A 15,818-nucleotide genomic window follows, 5' to 3' on the forward strand; every position below is an offset into this window, starting at 1 on the left:
ACCGAGGCTCAAAGCCTTTCTCTTTTCTTTTTTTTTTTTTAAATGGAGCACTGGGGATTGAACCCAGGACCTTGTGCATGCTAAGCGCACACTCTACCCCCACCCCCATCAAAGGCTTCTTAATATGCCTAGAGCCTGTCACTAAGCTAGCGAGCTCCAGAGGGTGGCAGGGCTCACCCTGCTCTGTCTTACCACCGATCACTCCAGATGTAAAAATGTGGGTTAAATACACCTGACTTCAGAAACGCAGCTGCCTCTCCCCAGCCCTCAGGACTGCTCCAATCCACCGGTTCAGGAATGATTAGGTTGTGGGAGGGTTAGATGTTCTTCCAAATATGCTGGTATTTAAGCAAAGTTTCCAAAGGAAGCTGGAGCTGGGGATCCCAAAATCTGGAGACAGAAATCTGAATTTGTTCTAAAGTCAACAAAAGAGAAAGCCCCCTACTGAGAAGGGGACAAGGTTTCACGTGAAATTATTGGGGAGAGGGGGGCGCGGAGACATGAAGAAAACAGCAATGCAAGCCCTGGGCTAGGAGTCCTGCGTGGCTGCTTGCATAAGCAGTTTGGTTTTCATCACTCCCCAGAAAAAACGCACACTCGAAAGTCACTTCCTAAAAAGAACAGGGGAAGGAAAAAAAGCCAAGCACGAAGCAGGCCCCTCCAGGATGAACCTTGCTGTCCCACAGAACTCAAGCCCCCTGGCACTCAAGGCTGTGCACCCACCTACCACCCCTGCACATCGTATCTGCCCGGACGAGCTAAAATTTGGGAGAGAAAAGAGACGCTCCTCCGAGAATTCTCAGAGGCAGGGCAGTTGCTCACAAGGCGCACAGGACGATCAGCTACTTCCATGTTCCACTGGAGGGTTTCTGGGGTTTTTCATGGTTCTTAAAGCTAAGTGGGGGAAGGCACCCTAATGAGGAGGTGGGCCGCCGGCCTGCTCGCCCTCCCGAGTCTTGAAGGATCCACAGCAGAGGACTAGGGGAGCCAAAGAGGGCTTCGTGCAGGGAAAACGACCAGGCCCTGAAATTCTGCCCTGGCTATTCGTTACTATGGCAACAAACAAACCCCGAAACTTCATAGATTGAAACAATGATTTTATTTTGCTCACGATTTTGTGGATCAGAAACTTAAGAAAGGGCTCTGCTGGGCAATGGGTCTCTTGTCCACATGGTGTCAGCTGCCTTCCCAGGTGATGGCCAGGCCCTTCCAGAGGGTGCCTCGGTGCTCCCCGCACCCCCTCTCCCATTCTCTCTCCCCCGCTCCATGTGGCACCCCGTCCCCTGAAGCCTCTCAAAGCATGGCTGTCGCAGGGTGGTTAGTCTCCCCACTTCCATGGAGACTGGCTTCCCCAAGGGAGGCTGGAGGATTTTATGGCACGTTCTTCACATTGAAACTAGGGTTTTAAGTTCATCCTTGGAAATGAACATCGGGGCAGAGACTGTCGCCTCTGCACATGGTTTCATGTCTCTCCAGCAGCCCCGCCAGGACACAGTGAGAATGAATGAATGAATGAGTGAGACCTCTTGTCCAAAAGAGGGCCAGACTGTCAAATCGGGTAAGTTTTCATTCATCTTAACTCCTAAAGGAAAGAAATCCTTGTGTCCGTGTAAGGGGCGTCGACATGTCAGAGAGTCAGCAACGGGGTGTCAGAATTAAAAATCCCCGGCAGGTCTAGTAATTTTGGAGTCAGGAGACAGAGAAACTATTGTCTTGCACCTGGTAAATCTCTCCCCCTCTTTTTTTTTTTTTTAAATAATAATGACTGAAAAAACAAATTTTTTCTTTAAATAATAATGACTGGTCCTGAGACCCTGGCAAACCAGTTAAACTTTCTAAGCCTGTTTCCTTGGCCACAAAATAAGGAAACTAACAGCTGCCCTGCATCCGTCGCAGTGGGTAGGGAAGAGAACATGACTGCAGCTGCATGAAAGCGACAACGCACAGGAGATGCTTTGAAGACAGCAGGCGCCATGTCAACGGTGGGTGTCGCTTCTCCTGGCCGTGTCCGAAGGCTTGAGCAGGAAGTCAAGAGCGCAGAAGGGATGAGCTGCCCCATCCTGTCCACGGTCCTGGCGGTCCTCTGAGGCAGGAACGGCGTCTTCCATGGCCAGCACAGACAGGTCAGCCCCATAATGTGAGCCAGGCACAAGGGGACAGAGCCTAACCAGGCGGACACCCTCTCCAGGGTGGGAGAGCAGCCCCTGAGTGGCCCCGAGGCCATACTGGGGAGCTGAGTGCCTTCCTGCCAGGCTCGCTCTCAGCAAACCTCAAGGCAAGGGGCCCACAGAAAAGCCAGTTCGTAAACTCCTTCATGAGAAAGGAAAGCGGAGACCGACGGGGACGAAGGAGGAAAGAGATTTGGGGCCAGAGTCCACTCCACCGGGTGCCAAGGTTCCTGAGAGTTTGACATTTGGAAAAGATCTGGCCTGGAGGAGCCAAGGATTCGGGACAGGGCTCCTTCCGGCTCCCGGGACTGTCACGAAGAGGAGGAGGAGGAGGAAAATGACTCAGCTGAAATGTAGAGAAATTTATTTTTAAAAAGGGAAACGATGAAAGGCACAAGGGAATGAGATGGAGCCCAGGACAGGGTCCAAATGCCTTCTCAGGACAGGGTCCAAACGCCTTCTCAGGACAGGGTCCAAACGCCTTCTCCGAGGGAGCGGGGCAAGCCCGTAAAACGCCAGCGAGCTCCTTCGGGTTTCCAGACCAAGAATAACACCTCGGAACTGAAGGGCATCTTGCCAGGCCAGCCGCTCTCCGAGCCCTCCAGGTCCATAGTGCCCACCTCCGCGGGAGAGACGCTGGGAGTGTCAGCACAGAAGCTTCTCCAGACTTTTGATTCTGAAGATGGGGGCAGTTCTGGAACAGAGGAGTTAGGTAGAACCTCATCTCACACTCAGGCTCACCCTCACCCAGCAGGGTGAGGCGGGGAGGAGGGTCTACGTGCCCCACGACTCCTCCCTGCCAGGTGCTCCATTCCATCCACAGAACACTCACGGGATCATGAAGGAAGAGGGTGGGAGCAGGCTCCCTCCCCAAAAGCTGACACAACTAGATCCCTCTCTGCAACAGCCAAGGTCAGATGACCCTTCAAGTGTCAATGGAGAAGAACTGTGATAATGAAAACAGATGCGACAATAAAGTGAAGCCACCGCCTGGGCTCCGCTCTCCCTGCCCCAGGTCATCTGGGGGGATGGGTTCACGCCGGGGTCCACCTCCTCCCTGCACGGAGCTCACACTTCTAGAAAAGGGGAGATTAGGAAGAGGAGGTCAGCCCAGCATGGCCCAAGGACTGTGAACCCCTCACACAAATGTGTCAACCCTGTTGGCCTTTCTCTGTCTCCCAGCGTTTACCCAGAGCCTCCCGTCCCTGGGAAAACCACCAACGTATGTCCTCCGGGGAGGATGCAGAGCAGGGAGGCCAGCCTGGTGGGGAGCACAAGGACGGATGCAGAGGGGGGCCCCCAGGAGGAGATCGGCTGACCAAACCCCACTGCCCCAACTTGTCCGGAAGCAGGGCTGGGGTGGGAAGCCTGCCCTCAACCCCTTCTAACAGAAAACAGGAAGCCAGCAGAGAATTCCTGGCCCTCGAGACCCTGGGTCATCCCAGCACCTCCGAGAGGAGAAGCTGCCCCTCTGGGCCATTCGAACGGCTGCCAGCACCTGGCAGGCGGGCTTCCAGCCTCCAGTGACTGTAGCTACTGGGAGGAATGTAAATAGACAACACAAACGATCATCGCTGTCCGCCCAGCAGAACAGATCAAATTCAGAACAACGGACAATCCCAAGTGCTGCTGAGGCAGTGAAGCGACTGGCCCCCTCATACATTGCTCGTGGTTCACAAACGGCACCACCACTTTGGGAAACTCTTGGGCAGTTTTTTATAAAGTGAAACATGTACCCATCCTATGGCCCATAAACCCCACTCCTGGGAGTGTGTCCAGAGACATGAATACACAGAGCCACAAAAATACCAGTACAAGAATGCTGAGTAGCTTTATGCACAATAGCCAAAAACTAGAACCAGCCCCAAAGGGCCACCAAATAGCAGATGGATCAACCAAGTATGATACTTCCATCCTAGGAGCATGAGTTGGCAGTCACGAGGAACGAACGACTGACACATACAACCACGTGGATGAATCTCAAAAATGGGACAAAGGGAAGAGGCCAGACAGAAAAGAATACATGCCGTATGCCGTATGCGTCTACTGACATTCGGTTCAAACACAGGGAAAAGGAATCCATGGGGTCAGAATTCAAAATAGGGGTTATCTCTGGGGGACAGGGACAGACAGGTATCAACTGACAGGGACACAAGGGAATTTCTGGGGTCACAGACATGTCCTGGTGTCACAGGCATATCATATGTAAAAGTCATTAAGCTGGACGCCTAAGATGTATTTTACTACGTGGAATTTATTCCTCAAAAAAGTACTGCAGGAAAAGAATAGAAAATGAAACAAACCAAAAGAGACGCATTATTATTCCATGAAAAGTAAAACTTGTATTTTAAAAAGCAAACATAATCATAGGACACTCCCTGTGATCTGGACCTAGCTCGGCTGTGAACAACAATTACAGAGCTGTCATAACGGATAAATATGCTCTCTGTGGATTCAACCAGAAATCTTTACTGGCAGGATAGCCAGAAGGGCAGTGACTGTGCGTAGCAGAGGGTTGACGGGTGAGCAAAGAGAGCTAAATCCTACTATTCTGTAGGAGGAACTCAATAGATAATGTCTAAAATCAAATACACAAAAAAACGAGAAAGACCAGTGAGGTGTGTTCTTCAGACTTCTGAAGGTAAATATAGTAGGAGAAACAGCTAACGGTAACAAGTGGCTGTCTCCACGGAGTAGGAGTCAGCGGTGGGGAGGTGTGGGACAGGTAAGCTCGATCTGCTGGAATTAGGTTTGGTGGAAGGAAACAGAAACCCACAACAAAATCCCTTAATTAAAACAGAAGTGTAAAAGTCTGGAGAGAGACCACTCAGGGCTGCTCCACAAAGTCCTCAGAGATTCAGGCTCCTTTTTCTCACTGCTATACCCTACACAAGCCTTGAGTCCAAGCCCACCTTATGGTTCAATATGGCTGCTCCAGCTCCAGCCAGCAAATCCACATTTCAGCCAGTAGGATGGAAGAAGGGACCAAGATGAAACAGGGTGCATGCCAGCTGTCCTTTTAGGATGTTTCCCCAAAGCCACCCCCACAACACTCCTGCTTAAGTCTCACTGTCCAGCACTGGGTCCCATGGTCACTCCTAGCTGCAAGGGAGGCTGGAAAAAACCATCTCTAATCTGGACAGCCATGTGCCAGCCATGGAAGGGGGGGGTGGTCTCTGCCATTAGGACCTGTGTTTAAAATTTTTAACTCTACATAGGTATGATTTTTATTTTTTTATTAATTAAAATTTAAACAAAAGGAAATGGCACAAGCAGTCAACAGACAAAGCGAAGAGCGGTTCTGCCCAGTGGATCAGCACTGCAGGCTGCTGGTCTGAAGCACACACTGGGGCAGGCAGTAGAAAACACGTAATGAGCCCAGCACCGCCACCGCGGGCCTCCCACCACGGCCAGGGAGCCAGACACAGGGCCCAGAAGGAAGACCGAGAAAGTGATATATGGAATTCACTCATTGGCTGCAGCGCACAGGACCAAGAACCCACCGGAGGGCCAAGTAACCCCACGACAACCTTGCAGATAGCCCCCAGCTCTGAAATCTTTCCCAGCCTTCCACACTGAGACCAGCGTTTTGAAAGATAAAATCGCCCAGCACCCCAGCAAGGTGGAAATTGTTATTCCTCCTTTACAGATAAAGCAACAGACTCCCAGAGGTTAAGTAACGTTCCCCAGGTCATATCGGGAGGAGCCTGAGACTTGACCTCAGGAATCCCCAAGTCCGAGTCCTGGTTTCTCTCCTCCATGACACAGGCACTCCTCCAAGGGCTTTTGGATTCTCTGCAGAGCCACATCAGGCCTGTCAATAAGTCACAAGATGCAATGACTCATCTGAAGACAAGATAAACAACAAGGAGGCCCGGTGGGATGAGAGGTCCTGTTTCCTAGGAAGTTGCCTTCTGCAGGGCTGAAGGAGCACACACTTAGCCGGCAGGAGCCCCTTCTGCAAACACCAGCGCAGCAGTTTGCAGACAAAGAGGAAGTCCTGCCGGTGCTGGAGATGGGCGGCCGGGCTGGGAGCTGCAGAGCTATTTCCATCCTGAAAGGGCTTTTGTCAAGCCTGGGCCACGAGCCTGAGCATATAGAATTCCAAGCCTTTCCCTTCCAATTTCCGCAAAACCAGAAGGGGAGGTCATTCTATGCTATCTGCTGGGTCCCATCCGAGGATCCCAAAATGCTTCACCAACAGCTCTGGATGAAACTGCAGACCCTCTTAGGGCAGTCATTTCCTCTCCTTCCACCCCAGGCCTTAGGGGAGAAGCAGATGGCCCACAAGGAGATGAGGCGTAAAGAACTTACTGCCCCCAGAACGCATCCTATCCGGTCTGTCTGGATGCAGTGTGCTCATGGGGACCAGCCAAAGCCCAGAGCCCAGACGGCCCAACAGGAAAGTGGCAGGCAGTCACGGAGGGCCAGGCAGAGCCAGCAGGAGGGGCCCAGCCCAGGGCTCAGTGACAAGGCTCAGCCCCTGCAAAGACTCAGGCCCCGGCAGGACCCCGATCCCAAAACAAATCTGCTCTCAGATGAAGGATTGAGGTAGAGCCTTGAGACTTGGTCATGGGGAAATAAAATAGAAGACGGGCCTGCTGGGCTGCAGGTCAGAGTGAGGTGATATAATGCTGATGCAGCCAGAGAGATCTCAGAGGAAATTTTCATACTCCATGACCGGTCGTGGAATCGTGGCCAGAGTCTGCAGCTGAGGCAGCTTCGAAAGTCCAGGACGACAGGACAGGGAAGCCTCCAGGGCAATTCAGGAAGCAGTGTGTGCTCAGACACTTTCCTCCTGTCCCCCTGTGTAGGAGGCCCTTCTCCTCCAAATCATCAAAATTAAGCAGGTGACCTTCAAAGCAGCCCCAGGACTCTGTGACAACACTCAGAACAAAGCCCCATTCATCCGTGACCCCTTCCTGGACACCCCCAACTTGAGTGGACCTGCCTAATGGATGAGGTTCATCTCTGGCCCAATTCAAATCTTCTATTGTTATTTTAAAATGACTTACTCTCACTCCATGCCAGCCCCTAGCATAATGCCATCTACTCAGAAGAGCTCAGTAAATGTCTTTGCTTTTGACTTGACTTGAAAACAATCTAGTTAAGGAGATTGAAAAAGAACTATATGAGAAAATGACAATACACAAATAAGCACAAAATGATGTCATGGAAATAAAAGTCATAAAGCTAGAGAGAGCATTGGAAAAATAAGTGAATCAGAGAGAAGGGGGCATTAATCTGGGAAGGTTGCTTGGACAAGGTGAGTTTTGAACCAGCTACTAGAAGAATTAGAGTTTGGGCTTATAGATCATTTTGGTTGCAAGCAAGAGCACTCTAATTCGAAGTAGCTTAAGCCAAAAAAGAAAAAAAGAAACAAGAAAAGTAGGAAGGAAGGAGGAGAGAAGGAGGAAAGGGATAAAGGAGAAAAAAATAGAAAACACTGTAATGGCTCAGGTAATGGGATGTAGGCATGGCTGTATCCAGGTGCTCAAATGATATTAACAGGAAATCACCTTTCTGCATTCTGGTTTACTCTGTGATAGTGTCATTTCAAGGCAGGCTTCCTGTAGAGTGGCTCCCTAGACATAGATCCTACAGCTCAGCAACCCCAGGAGGAAGAGAAAACTTCTCTTTTCCAGTAGTTGAGGAGTATTAAGAACAAAAACAAAAAATTTTTCTTGTAAAGAGGTTCTCAGGGGTTTATTTGTTACTGCAGCTTAACCTGGCCCATCCTGACTAATACATGCTTCCCTGGTCTAGCTTGGGACACATGTTCACCCTATAGCCAGCAGGGTATGCTGATCTGATTGGCTAGGCTGAGTCAAGGTATGGTGTTCTGACTGGCCAGACTGAATTACAGGCCTAATCCGGGAACCAGGGAACTGAAGACAGCCGCGCCTTAATCATGTGGTCTGAGATTTCCCCAGAGGAAAATCAAGACGCTGCTACCGAAGAGAAAGGGGAATGTTCACTGGGCAACAAAAATCAGCAGAGCTTAACGTGCACTTGGCAGAAAGGTGAAAGGAGGCTGGGCATACTCCATACCAACCATTCCTGCATCTGGAACCCACTATGCTATCAGATGACCCCCCCCTCCCTCTAAGGCACTCCCTGCCTCCCCACAGGAGATTCCCAAAATGAAAGCTGGGTTTTTCCTGAAGAGAGCTTGGGGACTCCCAGACAGGGCTAGGTTTCCCCGCCTCCATCTTTGAGACTCACCACCTGCTCTGGCCAAGACTCCCAGCTGTGAAACCTCCCGGCCCTGCAGGGAGGCTGCAGGTGTCCAGTGGTGGCCTGGAGGCCCAGGGCCCCACACCTGCAGCCTCTGAGGGCCACCAGATCCTGCCCGGACCCTCCCCGCAGCAGGCGCACGGACGCTCACACGGCATTCCAGCAGGGCCGACTCCTCGGGGAGCTGAGCACAGAGCATCAGCACTTTTAGCTCTGCCATCCCCTGACATATTTTTAACCTCCTGGACGGAATAATTCAATCAGGCATGTCTGCCTCTCCCCACAGACCTCAGAATCCAGCCGGAGTCACTACGTCACACTTCCTGCAGCAGCCCAAGGGTCAGGAGTTCACCCGCTGAACCATGTGCCTGGGGAGCGGGGGTCCTAATAAGCATTCCATCCTCCCCCAGCGCTCCGACAGCTGTGCTTCCCCCTCGCTCTGGAGGGAGGAGACCAAGTAAAGCGGCAGGAATGACGTCGCGCAGAAACGCTCAGCGTGGGGTTCCGAGCCCCAAGGTCAGACCCTCAATTGTGACTGCCAGCAGGTCAGTTTGGGGGTTTTGCCTCAGTTTTCCCATTGACAAAATGGGGGGAAAGAGGATCATTTCAGGGAAGCGAGCCAGTGTATGATAAAGTAGGAGTTTCTCTCCCCAGGTTCTGCTGGGTCCAACAGCTGGTCCAAAATCAAGCCAACGCTTTTCGCAGGGAACCTTCTGGACTGCCAAACTCACCTTAGGAGAGAGAACTGTAGTCGAGCTGGGCTTGCATTTTCATTTTTCTGTCTAAACTGGGCAGAACTCTGGGAGGCTGAGCCACCAGCCGAAGGCTTCTGGCTCTCCAAGCATCTCTCAGAGGTGACTGGAGGGCTGGAGAGAACCAGAAGCAGGACAGACCAAAGTGTCCCAAAACCCTGGCCTGGGAGCACCAAAGTGAACGTGTCGTGTCCCCTGAGGACTCACAACCCATGCCTCAGAGCATTACACGTATTTTTTATACAGTCAACAAGAACCACAGAGATGGAGGGGCTGTGAGGTTTGGGAGGGAGTTGAAGAGAGCTAAATATATGACTAGGTCAGGACAGGCAAGAGAAAAGGTGGCTCCTGGCTGTTAGTTTAAAACTTAAAATTACTTATTTAAAAAAAAATAGTAGAAAATTTAAAGAAAGAAGTCTGGATAAAACACTTCTGTGCACTAGGCTAGGGAGCATACAGCTAAAGATAAAGGACAGAGCCACTTGGGGGCAAGGCTGACTATAAGGCCTTTGTGCAGAAGGTGCTTCAAAAGGACAAATCTAACAAAATCACTTAAACGGGAATTAGGACAAGTTCTGGCAATGGTATTAGACGATTTTGGTTGCCAGCGGCAGCTGCCCAATTTAAACTGGCTTAAGCCAACAAGGGGAATTTGTTGGCTCCCTGGACTAAAAAGGTCAGGGGTTCCAGCTTCAGGCATAGTTGGATCCAGACTCAGATAGTGCCATAAGGACTCAGTCATCAACTCCCAGCCCCATTTCCCTCCATGCCAGCTTCATTCTAGGATGCCATGTGGCAGCCCCTGGAAGCTGCAGGCTTACAGCCTCCCTCCTGCTGGCAGTCACAAAGGAAAAGAAGTTTCTCCTTCCCAAGGGTTCTCATTGACCCGGTTTGTGTCACAGTCACTGTGGCCAGGGAGAAGGAATACACTGATTGGTCAGACCACAGCCATGTATGGAGTCTCATACGAAGGTCTGGAACTCTGGGAGAAAGGCCTGGCCTGAAGATTAAAAAATGGACTCACTGGGATGAAGATGGCACCTAGGTTACCAGTTTTGCCATTCCCTGGATGCGGGGCCTTAGGCAAGTCAGTGTCCCACTATGAACCTCTGTTTTCTCATCTGTAAATGGGCAACAATACCTACTGCAGATGGCTGCTATGGAGATTAAGTGAGATAATTTATGTAAGGTACCTGGTGGGAATCAACAGATAGTAGCTACTATTCTTTTTTCTATTTGTTTCTCACTTTAATTCCCTTCTTCCTGTTTCTACCTTCAGACAGCCAGAGGCTCGCCCTTCGGCACTACTCAGAGTCCTGGGAAGCGCTGGGCTAAAGATAGAGGAGACCCTGGGCAGCCAAGCCTCATTATGACCCTCCTTCCATTCCCTTCCATGTGCTCTGTGTTGCAGCTGTGAGCTTGGAGATGGGGGGAAGGGGGAAATTCCAAACTGCTAGGCTGGAGAAAGAGGTTGTTCCCGAGGTATCATGAGCTATCAGAACTGCAGGGCCAGGAAAAGGGCCCCTGGGAAGGTCAAAGGCAGAACCTCCAAGAATGCCCTTCCGGTTTGGAAGTATCAAGCTAGGAGTGGGTTTGGGACTGCCAGGTCGAGAGGGTAGAAACAAGGAAAGCAGAGATGAAGGGCAGAGGAGGGACCCACGGAATTCGACCACTCACCAAAGGCCGGGGAGATACAGCCTGGCTGCTCCAGGACCAAGCCAAGGCCATCTCGGAGTTCTAAAGGATTGGAGAAATTCTTTGAATTCAGAAAAACATTGAGATAACCCCACCCACTGTTCCTGGAAAGGACTACATTGTGACACCAGCGATCATGGCCCAGATGCGGGCGGGAACCCAGTTAGGAGCTGTCACAAGGAAGAAAGAACAGGCCATCAACTAGGGGAGGCCACCCCAAACCTCACCCGTCCTTCCTTCTTTTGGCCTCTGCCTTTTCGAGAGATTCTTTCTACTGATAACTTCCCTCGGGACCTTCCCTCGTGCAGTGAGAGCAGCTGAGCGGGGCAGGAGGGCCCCACCAGAGGGCTTGCCGGACAGCAGGGCTCAGCAGATGGCTCTGGGTCTCTGTCATTCCTGGACTGAGGGACCTTGGACAAGTCTCATTTCCTGGTCTGGGCAGTTGGAATATCCCCTGGTCACCTCCACCCAGCGCCGTGTCCAGACGAGCAGGACAAGACAAGAGCCGTGAGGGCCATGAACCTGGGGAAGTTTCAGGGGCTCCTCCCCGCTCCACCCACCAGCCAGGGGGCCCATGGAGCCAGAACACCCAGTCTGGGAGCCCAGGGGTAACGCATAAAAGACCTCTAGCTCTTCCCCCTCAGGTCCACCCCTGGCAGCTGACCTCAGCACTTGGCTGGCCTTCTCTGAGTCAGAACTCCTGATAGGAACAGCAGCGACACTTGCTGGGCAGGGGCAATGCGGCCGAGTTCAGCACCTGCATCTTGGCGCCACCCTGGCCGCGTCCAAATACCAGCTCTAAGTCTTATCAGCTGTGTTAACTTTGGGCAAGTCATTTCGCCTTCCTGTGCCTCAGTTTTACCATCTGTAAAATGGTGATAATAGTGTCTGTGTTAAATTAAATGAGCTCCATGACTGACACAGAAAAATCACTCAGTGATGGTGACTGCTATGACTGACACTGTGGTTGCAGCTTAGAGGATTAAAAGAGGCCTTCAGCAAAACATTTCACAATTCGCAGATTCAAGAGAGGTGGAACAGCCCCTAAAACTCCGTTTTACTGCTCCTTTAATTATCATTCTGCTTTCATGTTTCCTGGGCACCTTCTTTGCAAGACTGCCCAAACATCTGCCCTCCATCCACCGGCAGTCCAGAAGTGGATGGTAAAAATTCAGACAAGGAAACCAAAAAAAAAAAAAAAAAAAACCAGCTCGTAACAGACAGCAGCTTGAAAACCAGACTGACCTGCAAAGTTGGCATCTGATCAAATGAGTGGGTGCCCAAGGAGCTCTCAGACAGGGGTGGTGGTGGCGGTTAGTGTCGCTGTGGCTGTCTGACACAGATCACCCGCTCAATTTTCCAAGGGCGCTTGCAGACGAGAAAGGGACCCAGGCGGTGGTTTCCAGGAGCTGCATGGTAACAATGTGTCTTTCTTCCTGTAGAAAGATGACATCGCTGGTTTGCACTCACAAGCATAGGAGCCTTAGCAAGCCCTGGAGAGGGATTTGCAAGGAACCTCTTCCAAGTCTCCCCGGCCCCCACCATTTGCCCAAGAAATGCGATGCCCATCTAGGGGTCACAGAGATGTCATGAGGACTGTCCCTGACCGGAGATGGAGAGAGAAGTCTAAAGGGTCCAAGGGGGAAGGGGCCTCACTCCGCCCTCAGTGACACCCACTCCCTCAATGAGCCTTTGATTCGGCTGATGTTAAAATGAATCTGGGTCCCTCCAGCACAGCGGCTGGCGGACGGCAGCCCCAAGGTGGGAGGGAGGCTGCTCAGGGGCGCTGGGGCACTGGGCAGATGGAGGAGAGCCAGGAGCCAGGCAAAGGCTGAAAATGGCCCAGCTCTTCACACCGGGGGGCCTGCAGCCTGCGTCCCAGCAGCAGAGCCTTCCCCCAGGTGTGAAGGCGGCTCGGGGAGTGGAAGAGAAAAACAAGGAGACAGAGGCGAGGGAGAAGGTGACAAGAGGCAGGGAGGGAGAAGAGGACAGATGGGAAAAGAGCAGAGCCTGAGGATACAAGCCGCCTTGGGACTCGGGATGGCTGGCGCATTCCCTGCAGAACCTCCCCGACCTATGGGCTACACCAAGCATCCCTGACTGTCCCAAATCCAAGCCGAGGACATGCCCCGCATGCCCCGTGTCCACACACCGCAGATCGCACGTATGGTCTTGTCAGGTCTTCCCAATGTTCCCATACAACTCCAGGCAGGCCTTAAACGCCATGCTCCACGCAAGTGGCAGCCCCAGGGTGGTGAGGCGAACCACCTGGGCAGCCCTGCGCTGTGGCGCTGGACGCATCCACCCCTGCTGCGTGCTCTCCTCCAACTCCGTCTCTCTTAGCTTGGCAGCCTTTGCCCAAGCTTTGCCCCTGACAATCAAGACAGGTGGTGACAATGTAGAGTGAACACAAAGGCAAGTAGCAACGCCCAAAGAAGAGTAAACAGAGTCAGAAATGCCAGGCCTGCTCCTTCCCCCATTAAAAGAGCCAGGTGGCCCCACATCAAGAAATAGCCTGGGTGAATCCACTGCAAGGCAGGGGTCCCTGCACCCAGCCAGCCCCTCCCACCTGCACCATCATCCCTGCCAGGCCATGCTAGACCCAGCCCCACCACAATCAAGGGGGACACTGGTACTTTCCTGCCCCCAAAACGCTCCTCTACATCACTTCCCAACCTGCCTGCCCCGTTTTTGTTAGCCCATAAAAATGGACATTGTTCAGACATCTTGCTGGGTAAAGCCAAACTCTCTCTCCCAGACCCAGGGGATAAATTATGCCTGATCTAAGCCAATCTCAGTCATCCTGTTCCTCCTTGCCAGTGAGAGTCCAGGGACAGGCATGTGACCAGCTCTGGTCAATGAGATGTAAGAAGTCTGCCAAGACTTTCTGAGGTTGCTAACTAAAAACAGAACACTGTGGGGAAATGCCCACTTTGCCATCCTTCCTGCTCTGTGTGAAGACGTGAGGCCTGGAGCATCCGCAGCCATCTTACGACCTAGAGGACAAACCTAAGGTCAAAATGCCAATGCTAAAGATGGTGGAGTGGAAAGAAAGAACAAGCCTTGGTTTCATGGGGCCATCGTGAGGTTTCGGAGCCAAACCTGGAACTGCCTCTCCAGATTCTTTATCAGTGATATAATTAAATGTTTCTATAGCTTAAGACATTGTTAGCAGGCTTTCCTATCCTTGCAGCCAAAAGCAGCCTAGATGATGCAACAGTCAGCAAGTCCCTCTCCCTTCACCCAAGGCCAAAATCCTACCCCAGCTGCCTTCCAGGCTAGGGGTGCTCTTATCCCCCAGCCAGAGCTCAACTCACACCCTTCCTGAGCACCTGAGGCACCTGCAGGCCTCCACCTGAAGCAGAAGCTCGCTCCAGCCTGTCCCTGCCTGTAATGGGTAGGTAGCCACTCACCAACCTAGGGTCCCCAGACTCTTGACTCATTCTGTTCCTTCTGTTCATCAGTCAGCCGTCTCCTAGACAAGCCACACCTCTCTGTATCTCCATTTCCTTGTCTGTAAAATGGGTGGGGGTGATGACTCTTTTTTTAACTGCCTTATTTGCTCACAGGATATCATAGGATTGAAACTAGATGAGAAAGGGGAGGGAGGGAGGAATGAATAGATGGAGTACAAGGGATTTTTAGAGCAATGAAATTATTCTGTATACTATAGTGGTGGCCACATGTCATTACACATTTGTCAAAACCCATAGAATGTACAACATCAAGAGTGAACCCTAATGTAAACTATGGACTTCAGTTGATAATAATGTGTCCATGTTGGTTCACTGATTGTACCAAATACGCCACACTGATGAGGGATGTTGAGGGTAGGGGAGTATATATGTGTGGGTGGGGAGGGGTATGTGCAAATTCTGTATTTTCTCCTCAGTTCTGCTGTGAACTTGAAACTGCTCTAAAAGAATAAAGCCTATTAAATTAAATACAGAACCAGAATTTTGATTTGCTATATAAAAAAGTGCTAAAATTTTTTCAAAAGTAATAAATCATAGTTAATAATAGTGCTCTTATTAAACATACTGACATACCATCAAAAGTAAAATAAAATAAATTATATCTAAATATTAAAAAATAAATTAGATGAAAAAGGATGAGTAAAGTCATCCTGTGCATTTTAAAGTGCTCGGTAAATGTCAGTTAGTGTTATTACTAAACTAATGTCTGGATGGGGAAGCTCTTTGGGAAAAAAAATTGTCATGGAACTGTAGACTTTTATGTGAATTATATCTCAAAGGCAATTAGTAAAAAAAATCATTTAATACATATGTATATGCATATGTATGCACATATACATTCATTGTCATCAAAATCATTATTGTGATGATAGAAGAAGCCTTTGGAACAGGCAGGCCTGGATTAGAATTCCGCCTCTGCCACTTACTAGCACAGCCTCCTAGAGCTCAGTGCCAACCCTTCCCACACCTCGAGGACCACCCATTTCACAGATGAGGAAACTGAGGCTCAGAAACCAAGTGGCGTGCTACGATCACACCACTAGGAAGTGCCTGACCCTGGATCCACACCCTGTCTGCACGACTCCAAAACCCACGGGAATTCCCTCTACATCACGCTATCTCCCGTTAGGTGTCAATGACAACATATTGATTGCCCCATGACTGCTATCTTTCCTCCCCAGTGTGTTTCTACTTCTGCCTGGGGTCTCCTCACCCTTCTCACCCCGCATGACACACACACCCTTAGTAGCTGTACATTTTCAGCTTGCTTCATTCTTCTCTCTAAAGAGCTCGTTCCTGCTCTGCCTTTATTTCTTCTCCCAAAGCCCGAGGAGTAAATTCGTTTCCTATTCCATAGCGCCACCGTGTGGGCATGGAGAGCACAGCGTGTGTTTGATCAAGTGGGCAAAGGGAGAAAGCCTCACAGCCTTCTAGGTCCTAGGTCGGGAGATGACCTGTAGGTCACACCAGTAGCAAAACCAGTGTTTCTG

At 50.9% G+C, this 15,818-nt stretch overlaps 1 long non-coding RNA gene across 27 annotated transcripts in view; it reads right to left on the reverse strand.

Annotated features, from left to right (window-relative positions):
• The window catches only part of LOC123613430 (uncharacterized), a 463,022-nt gene that overhangs the window by 384,506 nt on the left and 62,698 nt on the right, over nucleotides 1–15,818 (reverse strand). For all 27 annotated transcript variants that reach the window (XR_012501545.1, XR_012501555.1, XR_012501546.1 and 24 more), the window contains one exon: nucleotides 12,098–12,288. This is a non-coding gene — a long non-coding RNA (uncharacterized LOC123613430). The remainder of the gene's footprint in view (nucleotides 1–12,097; nucleotides 12,289–15,818) is intronic.

Source organism: Camelus bactrianus, chromosome 22, assembly GCF_048773025.1.
Source record: "Camelus bactrianus isolate YW-2024 breed Bactrian camel chromosome 22, ASM4877302v1, whole genome shotgun sequence".
NCBI lineage: Eukaryota > Metazoa > Chordata > Mammalia > Artiodactyla > Camelidae > Camelus > Camelus bactrianus.